This window comes from Anguilla rostrata, chromosome 10, assembly GCF_018555375.3.
Source record: "Anguilla rostrata isolate EN2019 chromosome 10, ASM1855537v3, whole genome shotgun sequence".
Taxonomy (NCBI): Eukaryota; Metazoa; Chordata; class Actinopteri; order Anguilliformes; family Anguillidae; genus Anguilla; species Anguilla rostrata.
In genome coordinates, this window is record NC_057942.1 from 15,158,425 (window position 1) to 15,172,600 (window position 14,176).

Genomic DNA, 14,176 nt, shown 5'->3' on the forward strand with positions numbered 1-14,176 from the left:
AGCGAAGTGTGCCCTCCAGATGCGAACTATGCACAATAAATTAGTCCATAGTCTTCCTGGTCTTTTCGTGGAATTGAAAAATGGCAGTAAAATTGAGTAAAATTACGGCAGTCTGAAAAAGCTAGGGAAGATTACTAGAATTAACCTGTTATTTTACCCGGACAAAAAGTGCGGAAGGCGATTTCCAGTTTGCTTGTACTGTATCACCAATGTTAATTACGCAGAACTACCGCATACCTCACATAACTGTATCAAACGTTTTGAGTCAATTACAACGGGCTAACAAAGAAAATATTCAGCAACCGAATTAATCCGTTTGAATGTTTTGGTAGCCTACGTAATATGCTGTCCCAGCACGAATGCTTAGCATTTTATAAAACGAATACTAAAGCAAGAAAAGAACAGAAGAGCACACGTTATAATTCCAAGACGTTGACAGGCTATAACCAAAAGTAGGCTACTGCGCCGCATAACATACAAGTTTGATTTGAAGTTATTATGAAAATAAATTGGTTTGCCGCTGCATATTTTCAAACATGGCGGGTAATGGCGGAAAATAAATACAACACAAATGTTGCGAGTACTCGACCAATCAGAAATGTTCAGCGCTGCAAGCTCCACCCAAAAGGTTCCTGTACTTTCGGAAAGTACTACCCCTCGAGCAGGAACGTTTTGGGGGGTAAAACAAAGCCCCCAGAACTAAATTTAGACCCTAGTTCCTGCGGTGGAAACGCACTGAGTTCCTCAAAAGGTTCCTAGTTCCGGGGTATAGTTCCTGCGGTGGAAACGCGGCTAAAGCATTTTATTTAGCATTGTTGTTTCCTTTCTCTTTTTGTGGTTGAAAATGATATTAAGGTTTAAAAAAAAAAGTAAGAAAAGAATCCCTCACTTGAATTTATACTTATGCTACACATTAAAGTGATTAAATGTACAGATATCCCTCGTTCTTTCAAAAGTATTATAACGCTTAAAATGATTTGTTTTGGTGTCAGTCATAAAATGTAAAATTTTGCCTATTCAGTACATTTATTGTTGACATTTTTTATTAGAACTGGAATTCTAAACACAAAAGACATTTTTCAAAATTGTGGCCTCGTTATTTCTATATCAACAAAAATAATTTCCAAAAATAATTGTTAATGTAAAACGGCTCAGCAAAAGAGATGATTGAACTGACTGGTAATGGATTTATGTAATTTTGTAATTGTGTAATTTGTGTAATCAGTTGTTCTCACTCTCCATTTGGGCCGCAGACAATTTCATTTTTTTGAAAAAAAAGGCCACTTGTAAATTGTACGAAATAAAGAATGCAATACACATTTCAAATTCAAAGGCAAAATATAATATATGACATATTAAAACGCAATATTAATTATGAGCCGATGAAGCTAAAAATATCTTCCAGTTTCGCTGATTTTTTACAAAAAAAGAAAGTGAGTTCAGTGACGCAGTTACGGGTTTGAATTTGACAGCGTAAGTCCTCATTAACGTCATTAACGTTAATACCAAAATGATAAACTTTTAAAATAAATTTTAAAGCGATAACAACCAATAGGCACGCATTGTCGAAATAGTATTCAGTAGGAATCAGCGATTTTACTGCAATGTCGCCGTGAGAAACGGTCCATTTGGAATTTGATTATTAACATTCCAGGGTTAAAGGAGACCTCACGGGGAGAGAGTCGGAGACTCATCACGGTGGCGAGACACTTTTCTGTACCGACTTATTACTGACCCGACAGAGCCGCGCCAGCATTGAGCTGGAATCCTGACGCCTATCTGCCCCTAAAGGACGAGTGAGCGTCAGGCCCATTTCGTGCTGACCGCGTCACATTTTAATCATATTTTGCAGAAATAAAACACGGAGGAGCGTCCAACAGCGCTGTGTTGTCCTGTCATTCCCGACAAGTAGCAACCATATTACCTAAGTTACGTTTAAATAGCTGCAAACAAAAATGAATTCACTGTTGATTAAATCACTGACAAGAAAATAACTTCACCAATGAGATCTAATGTCTACCGCCCACCCAGATTATTATGTTTCCACAGCCTCACTAAAAATATATGTTTTTTTAAAATCATTATTAACATTTTGCTAGCATTTTGCAGGTATCTTAGAAAATGTGTCTTTTAGAGCCAAAGTCTGGCAAACGTTGAGCCATGATAAGCATGAATTATTAATTACAAATGTAATATGAGTAAATTAATTTATGATATTGCAACAAATAAGAATATTACTCTTAAATGGCCATATCCCTAGTCCACATTCTTTCCACTGAATAGCATGAACATTGTTTGTTTGAGAATAATTATAATTTTGAAATGTGCTACCTTAATATCAGCAGAGGCAGTTGCAAAAAAGTCGCATCTCAAGGGATGCTGTTTTTTCTATTTTATTCCAAACATGATTTGACACCATTTAAAAAATGTGATCCAATAAAAAATATCCAAAAATAAACTAAAGAATAATATTTATATGATACATTATAGTAAAGCATGTAGCAATGTAGATGTAAAGTGTCAAAATCAAAGAATCAACGCCTTACCTTTTCACCAGGGGAATCAACTGAAGCAATATTTTTGTTGAAAGGTAGTCTTGGCTGGGGAGGCCTGCTTTTAGGTTTTTGGCAAAAACAATTTCTCTTGTGGTGTAAGGGATGCTGACACCCTTAAGTTTTCAACTTCTACTTTTGAAGTCTTTGAGCCCACACCTCCACCTACATTGCAGCTACGTGTATTGGCAGCACCAGCTTGCTTACCTTAAACTAAATTAAATCAATGCTTGCCCTTCACTTTGACTTACAATGAAATGCATGTGGTCGCTTTTAAAAGTCTTTGTACAGTTCAGTGAGATTACCAATCTCCAAAATGAACAGCCAAGCTGTGCTTCCGAAGAAAATGTATTCACTGAATAAAGGCCTTAACCACAGTAACAAGTCTGTCAATTATGTAGGTTTCCACTTACCATAACCAGGGACTGCTTCTGTCCATTCAAAGGCTTTGGGCCTTGAGTCAGTGGTTCTATAAACGAGACCTGTTTGTATACTTCACAGACAGACAGGCTATCTAGATTCACACAATCATCACCCCCATTCTGGAAAATGGAAACTTGAGACACACTGACAGGAAATGACCATAGTCATTTTTTTCTCAATGCTTAGAAAGGGCACGGGTCCTCACCTGGATATCATAGGTGCAGTCAACTCCTGAATTGGCACCCCTCCTGAAAATCTGCAATATACAATAAACAAAACAGATGATGATTCAAATCTTCGGCTCAAACATTTGGAGAAACTAGTTACTTTCACTCAAAATAATAATTTTTTAGTAACTGTATTTTTTATTTTTTTTAAACATAGGGGTCAAAATTATGGTCACCCCGAAAGAATACTTGAAACAAAACAAACAAAGTGGCATCTGTGATAAAATTATATAATATATATATATATATATATATATATATATATATATATATATATATATATACTTTTTTCCTCCATCATCTTGGGGAAAACCAAAGAGCTTTCAACTCAGAAGACACAGATTGTTTTTTACATACAGAAATCAGGGAACAAAAATATAAAAAATACATAAACATTTGAAAATACCACTCAGCACAGTGGGCCTAATCAAAATAGTAGTCTGGAACAGTTTCAAATCTGCCAGGAACATATTGCATATTGCCCCCAATTTCAGCAAGGAAGATGGTGATGTTGGTAAAGAAGAACCCAAAACGCACAGTTTCAGAACTGCAGAGTTTAGTGAAATCTTGGGGTTATCAAGTTTTGAAAATTTTAGATGTTTTAGATGTCTCCTCCATGTCAACAAGTTCTTTGAAAGGGTTGCATGAAAGAAACTCTCACTGAGATAAATCAGTAAATTGAAGCGCTTGAACTTTGCCAAGTATCATTCGAAGTACAATTGGAATCGTGTGTTGTGGTCAGATGAGACCAAAATTGAACTTTGTGACTATGCACACCATTGGCACGTTTGGGAAAAAAGATGACTGCATACATGGAATAGTACCTGGTACCCATAATAAAATATGGTGGTGGATCATTGATGCTCTGGGGCTGGTTTGTTGCAAGCAGTCCAGGGGCCCTTGTAAGAATCAATGGCATGATTGCCTCTGCCAGGAGGTTGGGGCTTGGCCGTAGATGACAATGAAATGGTTGCAGGAACTCAAAATCAATGTTTTGCCATGGTCACCTCAATTTTTGGACTTAAACGCTATTAAAAACCTGTGGTCTGAAAGGAGGGTAGTGCACACGTGCAAACTTAAGAATATCAGGGTTCTTGAAGGTTTTCTCATGGTGGAGTGGTCCAAGACCTCTCCTAAAGTGTTCTCCAACCTTGTTAGACATTACAGGAACAGGCTCTGTGCTGTCATCCTCTCCAGGGAAGGCTTCAACAAATATTAATCATAGGGGTGCCAATAATTTTGAAACCTACATTTTTTGCTGAAAAAAATGTATTACTCAATAAGACCTTTTGTATTTGAAAAAATATTATGTTAAAATAAAATTATATGGCTCTCCCACCTAAAATATGTATCATTGTACATGTTTGCTCATTTTCATGAAGGGTGCCAATAATTCTGGAGTTGACTCTACATGGATAAGCAGCTGTTGGCTTTTCCTGACAGTATCAATGCAATTAGAATTAAAGATACAGACCTTTAATTTGTTCCTTCAGCACAACATTGTTCATAACAGTTACATTATCATTGGCTATTGTACTCAACGACCTGTCCCAAATGACAGATGGCATATGCCAGATGAACCATTTTAGCATATATTTGCTGCAAGTGGTTATTTCCCAACAATATAAACAAAATAAAATCTAGGGAAGTAATTAATTTACACAACAGGTGGGTTTCTTACAGGATAAGAAGACTTTGAACGCCTAATTTAACATGATGCTTTTCATTTTATTATGCTGCAATTTGTGATTTTCAAGTATCAAAGGAAGGCAGACTGTTTTGAGCATGAACTAAAAGTGGTGCCCTTCAACACCAATGAAACGAAACAATAACTCATTTTCTGTTTTTGGTAAACATATACCAAAGATGTATTTTGCAAATGGTAATTCTATTGTAAAGAAAATACACTTTTTTGGGTCTCAAAATACTTACATAAAGGTTATCAGGTCATGAAAAGCCAGAGGCACTGTTTATCTGTTGACATAAAAAGGAAAGAAAAGTAAGATCAGATGATGGTCTCTGTCGATCGTGGTTGATGAAATGGCACCTTAGAGCAGCGTTTATGACTAGTAAGACCAAAACATAAAAAGTGTAAACATGATCGAAGTAGGCTTATTTCTAGAGGACTTTAAAGGTGAAATGGCCAATTGTTTCATCCTTATATATTATTAACATTATTATAATACATAGGTATGATCAAATATACTTAGAATGTATGAAAATTTGCCAAACAAATGCTCAGCAAAACAAACAGTATTAAATAAACCAAAAATGGCAAAAAATTTACTTAATGTGAGCAAACTACTGTCACAGATGATCTAATGCTTAATGGTTTTTTAAATGGTACATCAAATGTCACAAATAAAACTTTAACAGACTTGTTGAGGATTTTCCTGGTATTGGGTGAGTTTTTTAAGTTTAGAAAAGGGGAATCCAGAATGTGAAGGACAAGGTTTACTTCCCTCCTCTTTTTGCAAATTCTTTAGATACGCAGCAATTACACAAAGCACATTTCACATCTAGATGCACAGTAACAGTACCACCTATAAACAAACAGGAAAGAAGGAAGATCTTTAAGCTGGACTGACCATGAACTGCTGATCCCAGCACTAACAGACCACCCAACAATCTCCAGGAAAACCACCATGTGATGGTATTTTCAAAACAACAATTTCGTACTACCACCAGACAGATGAGCTATTGTTTATTTGTATTGTGATGCAGTTTTTAGTCAATAAGGGTATTTTGGGTTCTTTTTTTTTGACATCTTAAAAACACTCTATAATTTATGTATTTATATGTGATAGAATATTAAAATGATCACAACATGAACATGGTTATAACCTCATATGTAATGAAATCTCACGGTCATATTTTCAAATATGAGCACTGTTAAATTTGATATATAAATTAACACGCATACATGCAGAAATGTGAATGTGTACAGAATGTACTTGCAGGAACACAAAGAAACATACATACAGTACATTGCAACTGTACAATAACATATCAGTGTCTAAATATGGCACTGTCAAAATACCATGGTGTATCAGTGCCACAATACACAGTAGCAATGTCACACAGCAGCATTGCCACAGTATCAGTGTCACACACAGGACATCTGTGCCATCATGTTGCAGTCTTACAATATCACAGTGTATCAGTTTAACATTGTCTCAGTATCACACGGATTTACAGTATCGCAAAACGACTGTATGGGTGTCACAATGAAGCCAGCGTGCACAGTGTCAGTGCGGGCGGAGGCTGGTATCCCGGAGAGCAGCTCTCTGGATTGGCAGCCCCTGGGCCTCTCCTTATGCAGGCTATAGTGTCGCAGCAGAGGCTGGGCGGGGCCAGGCGCCGTAAATAACAGCGGTAGCAGAACCCCCGGTGAGTGATAGCACAAATTTCACCTGTCACACAAAAAGACACGTGGCAGACAATGGCCTTTCAAAAACATGAGTGCGCATGCGTGCGCGCACACACACACACACCACACACACATACACACTCACACACACGCATGCACGAGTGTGCATCCACAGTAACATGCACACACGCAGGCACGTTTGTATAATACGCACACTCACTGTCTTCATCTATCTCTCTCTCACGCTCACACACACTTTCAGTCAACGCCTTGCTCTCTTTGTGAGAATGATTCAAATCTGATTTGGATGTTGTGTGTTGATGACTCATTTGCCTGTGCAGTGACAGTGTCACACCGTAATGATGTTTATGATTCCACAGAAATATAACGGCTCGTGACAGACACAGTCACTCTAACATGCTCTCCTGGAGAGGGCGGGTTTTCAAAAATGACAGGGAACAGACTAAAAGAACAACTCCATGCGGATTTCTTATTTTCCTTTGCAATCCAGAATCACAAAGGGATGCTTTTTTCTAATGTAGGACTTCTCTAAAAAATGAACAAATTAGACAGCAGCACCAAATCTTAAAAATTCAATAAAAATGATGCAATCATTTGATATCCCAGCTCTGCCCTTCTTTCATTTACCAGCTTTCTGGTTGTTTATTACAGAAATTAACATTCACAAATAAATAAAAATGTTTATGACTCAAAGAGGAGTTATAAGAATAAGAGTTATGAGAGTTATAAGAATTATAACAGCTTCACAGTCTTCTGCAATTTCTACTTTGCTGTGTTCCCTACTTCAAATTTCAATAGTAAAAAGTGTGACTGTGTTGCATTTCGTTTTATAATTTGAAATCAACTGATTGGTTAATTGCAGCCAATTCCATTTTTCATTAAATAGATTTACAAAATGAACTGAAATTTAATTCAGGAACTGAAAAAATCATCATAGAACATTTTTGCTGGAATTTCAATTCGTGTTTTCAAACAGACTGAATTGAGAATAGAATTGACCCTAATCCTGTTCCGCAGACATTCAAGACAATGAAAAGCAGGCTCATAAAGATTAGCATAACATAAACTAACCTGTCTTATTTCAAGCAAACACCTCCACTGATTAAATATTTATTGTGCTCTGATCAAATAAATCAATAGTATGGTATCATTTTGTATTGCCCTTTATGGTCTCATTTATCTTGGTAGAAAGCAGTTCATTAATATATTAATTTTCATGTTATATTCTGGTTTTATGTTAGCTACTGGTACATGGGTAAGGGTATCAGAGAAAATAACTAACTTAGGCTATCTAAGCAGTGTCAAAGTAATTAAGCAATTTAAAGTAGGCATTCACTGGATTTAGTTTAATTTACACATACTCAACAGGTTTATGACAGCAGTCTATGTAGTCATAGCTATGAGCCTATAAACAAGACAAATAGAGGAGTCATTATTTATATCCTGAAAAAACATCAGTTAAACAACCTACTTTAACCTGAAACCACCTGATAATTATGATATTTTCTAAACATGCCTTTTCTTTGGTACCTGCCATCCCACTTGAGCCTTGTATAAAAAAAGCCTGTGTCCAAGTGTGAATCAACTTATATCGATCCATAGATAGAGTTTATAGATAAGGGGGAGAGACTGACAGACAAATGGAGATGCAGATAGATACACGCATGGGTAGATAGATAAATAGATCTAAAGCTAAACACATGGGCACTGGCCAGTCTGCCGGACTCATCACTAATGAGAAGCAGTGACGATGCCCTGTGAGTCAGATCAGTTCAACAGCAAGGTCAGCCTGGGTTAACTATCAAAGATGAGTGCAAACTTTTCCCTGCAGAAAATTCCATAAGAAAACATCTTCCCGCTCCCAGTAAGCTCCTAGACCCTTAAAGCTGTGAGTTCCCTTCTGTAATTAATCCAAGACTCTGGAAACTGGGGGGGTTCGGCTTTTTTAGAAACCCTTTTAGCATGCAGACAATTGCATCCCACTCAATCGAAGCCTTCAAGCTCACTGCAGGTACAACTAAATATATTTGCTAGCGGCTATGTGCCCTTTAAAATGCACTTCAATCAAACCGCAATGTGCTTTGTACCTTGATCTTTTTTTAGACCTGTGCAAAAATATCAGCAGATCTAAAAGACGCTGGGCAGGTAATTCAAAATGTGATAGACTCTGAAAGTGCTTTTTTTTTTGCTGTATTGAACAATTGCTTTTCTACCGTTGCCCTCCGATTCTATCAGCCCTGAACATTGGCAAATGCCAAGACGCCCTTTTAGATCAGCTAAATTACTGAAGAAGCATTGCACAAAAAGAGTAGAAGGTCTAAACACACGGAAACGGGAGTAACATGCAGTTTTAGTCCATATGTGTCGTGTGCAAAAGCAGAGACCATCGCACCACTGGGAATTGTCCTGGAGAAATAAAAACCTGAAAAAGATGCAGGATAAGAAATTCACCCTTAAAGTATGTGGAGGACATTAAATGTTTCAAGGAACATGACAAACAATGAACACATGCTTACCAAGGACAGAGTTTCCCGTTTTCTCTCTTTCCTGTGTATTTAAAGAAACATCTGTTTGCTTGAGAGAATGCTCCAACAGCAAAACACAAAAACACTAAACATAAACCAAGTTAATGTCCATTGCTGAAAATTTTATACAGGATGTGATATGAACAGAAACAGTTGGTGACTGGTCTTAAAATGTTTAAAACAAGAGACTATAAAATAGGTTGGGATACAAACCAAAAATTGGGTTCATCTGTTCTAAATGTCTTTCTTTGGTGATGTCATTAAAACAGCTAGTACTGTATATCTGAGTGCTTTGAAACCCCCCTCAAAAAAAATAATTATTTATTTTAAGGAATATATAAAGCAGTTGCCCGTGTTGCAATAAAAATGCACATTATGTACACTGCTGTGTTAGAAATAATATTTTTAGGTCATGGATATTTGCTCAAAATGTAAATATAGGGTCTTGTGAAATGGCTTTGTGTTTCAGGTTTTTTTTTCATGATTGTGATGGTTTCACAGGAAGTGCTGTAACTGAATTTCATGTCAGAGGCTTCCATCCTGTTACATTTCATGCTTTTCAACAGCAATACTGACCAAGGGAATTTGATATATATTTATTTCTACAACTGTTTATTGAAAAATATCTTAAGGAATGGAGAAAATATACATGGTTAACCATGGAAAAAAATATGATAATAAATTCATTAGATCACTCTTGGAAATATTCGTTTGGGGATTTTGAGGAAACACCCAGTGAGAGTTGAAAAACCACATGGAGATAGACAGTGAAAAACCATATAAAAATAAAGACAGATGTTGAAATCTAACATTTTGTTTGACAGAAACTAGCAACAATGAAGCTGTCTAGACAGTTTATTATATGGAAACCGGCACAAATTACCAACCCTATTAACATCATTCATGACAACATAAACTTTTTTTAAAAGACCAGAACAAAAATAAAATTAAAAAAATACAACAGCACAATTGTGATCAATACAAAATAACTGTATAATGATATTGATAGCGATATCCTATAGTAATCAAAAGCCTCATAAAATGTGATGACTGTTGAGAAATTTAAGCAGACGGCAAATGCAATCTTTGATGAATTAAAGAAACCTTCTATTCGCATTGTGTTCTGCTGTAAGTCTATACATTTTGGTGAATTAGGGTTAAAAAAACATTCATTCTCATCATGCCTTTTCACCACAGATATAACACTAATACACAACAGATTCAATTTGTTAGACATGACAGTATTAAAACAGAGAACACACCAAATATGTATTGTGTACCCAATTTCCCTTTTTTGAACAAAACATGTCTTCATATATTTGCCGTAAATATTCACTGGACTACTTAGACTCTTGGATTTACTAAAGTGCAGACGGAAGCTTCATATTTCACTGCAAACAAGTTTACGCTTAAAAACAAACTAATTAACCTCCAGCTCCACCCCCCCCCCCCCCAGAAAACAAATAAAATGAAATGTCTTCCCTGCTTTTTGATAAAAACAAAAACCAGAAATTCAGACATGGAGGACCCCTGTCCGGAGCCAGACGGGGCCCAGGTGCTCCGGTCTCTGAATGGCCCACTGGGGCCCGGGGACTGTGGGCCCTTTGTGCTGACAGTCCTTTGAGGACCGCGGCCCTTTAGTACGGGGTCTATAGAAGCGTCGTGCCGGTACCCACCCACCAGCGTACAGAGAGACCGGCACCTGTCCCATGGGGCTTATCGCGGGTGTGCGTCGCCACCGTCCCCCTCCGCAGCGCGGGGCAGGTGCAGGGGGTGGGGGTGGGGGGGAGGCCTGAGGGGGGCCGTGCGGTGACCGGGGCCCTCTCTGCCCTTTGTGTGCGGGACGGAACGCCCCGCTCGCGGCGCGCTGCCCTACAGTGGACACGCTCCCGCGTAGCCCCTCCCCGCTCCTCTCCCGACCCCCACAGCCCCACGCCGCCCTCCCATTCACCCCATCATTCTCCACGCTCCTCTCTGCTGTCAGAGGGGCGTGGTGGAGTTTTACAGATGTGCCATTCGGAATGAAGTCGCATCGCATGTATTAACTCCCGTCCATGAGTGCACTCCATATCTCTCTCTCACACTCAGGCAAACACAAACACACAGGCAAACGCACACACACACACACACGTCCATACATCGCATGCTTTGGCCAGTTCTCCATCACTCTGCCACACAGATATCAGGAAACCCAGCTGAAAATGACAAAGGGAAATTTAGGGGTGGGACTGGGGGAAATGAGGGACAGACTGTCAGACTTGATCCCCGTAATGACATCTGATAACAGGAGCAATGCTCGGATTTTCCCTCCCCACCCACCTCTCCCCACTGGAGTACACCCCTCTTCAAGGCTCTTCACTCACCTGATAACCTCATTAGTGCCTTTTGACCTCAACACCAAGGAACTTCTAGCGGTAAAAGGAATTCTAATAAGCTAAACTGCAGTCATAAGCCAAAAGCTCCTTGGGCGTCACCATTAATGTCCACAAATATGATTACAGGCTGAGGGCTTGCGTGATTTGCCAGATTTGTACCCAGATCTCTGACCTCCTCTGCCAGTAACAGGCAAGGACAACAGATGTAACTGAACTAGTTTTATCTACCACTCATAAATAATTAAACTCCATGCTAAACCTTCTCTTGTAGCTATAAAACATGAAGAATACTTTTGACTTATTTTTAAGGGGGCAATATTTAAATATCAAATGGCCATTTTGAAGAGCATGTGGTCCTAAATCCTTCAGTTTGGGCCAATAAACACATTCACTCTGTCATTTAAGAATTTCATGGGGAGCTTCCACTCAAAGCACTGGTTAGCCACAGCCTTAGCATATGGTGGCTTGAGGTCTACGATGTAAAATCAAACACAAAGGGGAGAATTGGGAACAAAGAAGGTGCCAGTGTACACACCAAAAGAAAGGGAAACAGAATGGATTTCAGCAAAATGAGAAAATGAGAAAAACGTACAGACAAAAACAAAGAAAGGAGGAAAAAATACCATCATTCAATTTACCACACGTCCAGAGATGGAACATTAGCTTTATTGTCTTTTCATAAACTTTTGCCTTTAATCTTTATTTTTTGTTTTTTGCTGCTGATGTTGGCAAGCAGTTTTGGCGGGTTTTGACAGGTGATAAGCACATGTCCTTTGACCTTTGACACAATTGCACAACGTTTTTTGATTTTTTTTTTTTTTTGCCGTGCCAGAGTAATTTAATCTGGAGGTGCGGAAAAAAAGGCCTAGAACACGCCACCTACAGTATGCTTGGGGCAGCTGCGAGCAGCTCCGCCATCATGTCCACCAGTCAACTGAGGAGAAACAGAAACATTGATTGTATGTTATGGCGCTCAGCATCGCATGCAGTCCACTGGGCCCTTAGGTTCCAGTAACGCAAGCAGCACCTACGTTGCCAATGCCGATTAGTTTATTGTTTTTGAGCGAGTCCCCTCCTTCTGAGATTATGAACAGCTCCATAGCCATTTTCAGCTGAACTCCTTCTGAAACCTGACTCTCCAGACGTTATTCATTAATTGAATTAGGAGGCCGCAGTGACATCATTCAAGGGAGGGGGGGAGGGCTGTGTGAAGTACATTAAAGATGGCTGACACCTGTCTGTGACAATATCACGCAGCAGCCGCAGTCCCACACTTTGCATATTTTATCTCTTAATTACATGGCGACCCGCTGGTCTATTAATACAGCTCTGTTCCAATCGTCAGAGTGACTCAAATACGCCTGAGATGCATTTCCCAGCATCCCTCTCTCTTTGCGAAAAAAAAAAAGCTTATGGAAGATGAGATTAAGGCTTTACTCCTGTCACCAGGCAACTGGAACAGCTGTTAGAACACTCGTAAGAAAATGTTGTCATTACTGTCATATTATCAGATGCTCTTTTTGCCTGGGTGAAGGTGAGTTTGGGGCCAGAGTGAGTGCAAATAAAGACTGCTGAACTGTAACTTACTCCCACACTCGTGGTGCAGTTTCTGGGTTAGATATGTAAGGCGGGGCCAGAGACTGCATGCTGGTCCTCCAGAGAGGACCCCGGCCTGCCACAAGCATAGCAGCTGTTTAATCTGGGAGTCTGGTGGAACCTCGGTGGCGAGGGTTCAGCATTCGCTAGAGTTAACGCGGAGATACCGCGGACGCGGAGGATTAATGGATTTGTACTTCCCGTGACTGACACCCACGGCCTCCTATCTGACGCATCTTCTGCCAGACAGTCAGAACACCAACACTGAGGCTGAGGGGGTGGGGGGGGGCCGGGAGGTGGGGTGGAGCGGCGGCATCCTCAGAAGGGGAAGCGATACAAGAAGCGACTCGCTCCTTCAAAGGGCCCGGGCCTGGGGACAGGGGTTTGTGGGTAGCCCTTTTTTCCTTGGAGCGATGGCGGCTCATTCCTGCCCGGCTCAGAACGCCGCTCCCTGTTAGGACTTGCTGATTTTGCCCCACCCTCCCACTATCCCCTCACCCGCTTCCAGGGCCCTCCCCAGTCAGAAAAAATAATACAGGTGACCTAGCCGCATCAGTGATTAACACGAATTACCACCCCGTTCATTTGAACGTCTGACAGCCCCTTTCATCTGACAGAAGCCGAATGCGCTGCGGTGGCTATGAAGCTCAGATCTCCATGGCTGGGTATTTCGGCAGGTACACAAAGAAGAGAAACACAGCTCCTATACACTTATCCTTACTACAGTACACATCCACACACAGAGTACATAAAACCTTACTTTCATTTAGACTTGGGAGAGAAAAGACAGAGAAAAAGAGTAGTGTCCCTATCAGTCTGACAGGGCTCCGGGTCACATGTGGGTCAACGTAAAGTGCATCATTATGCAGCTGTGTTTCTATAATCAGCTTAACTCTTGCGTTAGGCCTGCGTAACGGCATTAACAGTTTTTAAGAACTTCCTGGCCTGATGAAAGACTATGACCTATATTCAATTGAAATGTGTCTTTAACTTTGACTTCCGTGTAAATGCAAGTGTTGGACTTTTTCTTGGCAAACTGTTCAGCTTGTTTGTTCAAGCCATCACAAAAAAAAAAACAATTTCTTCA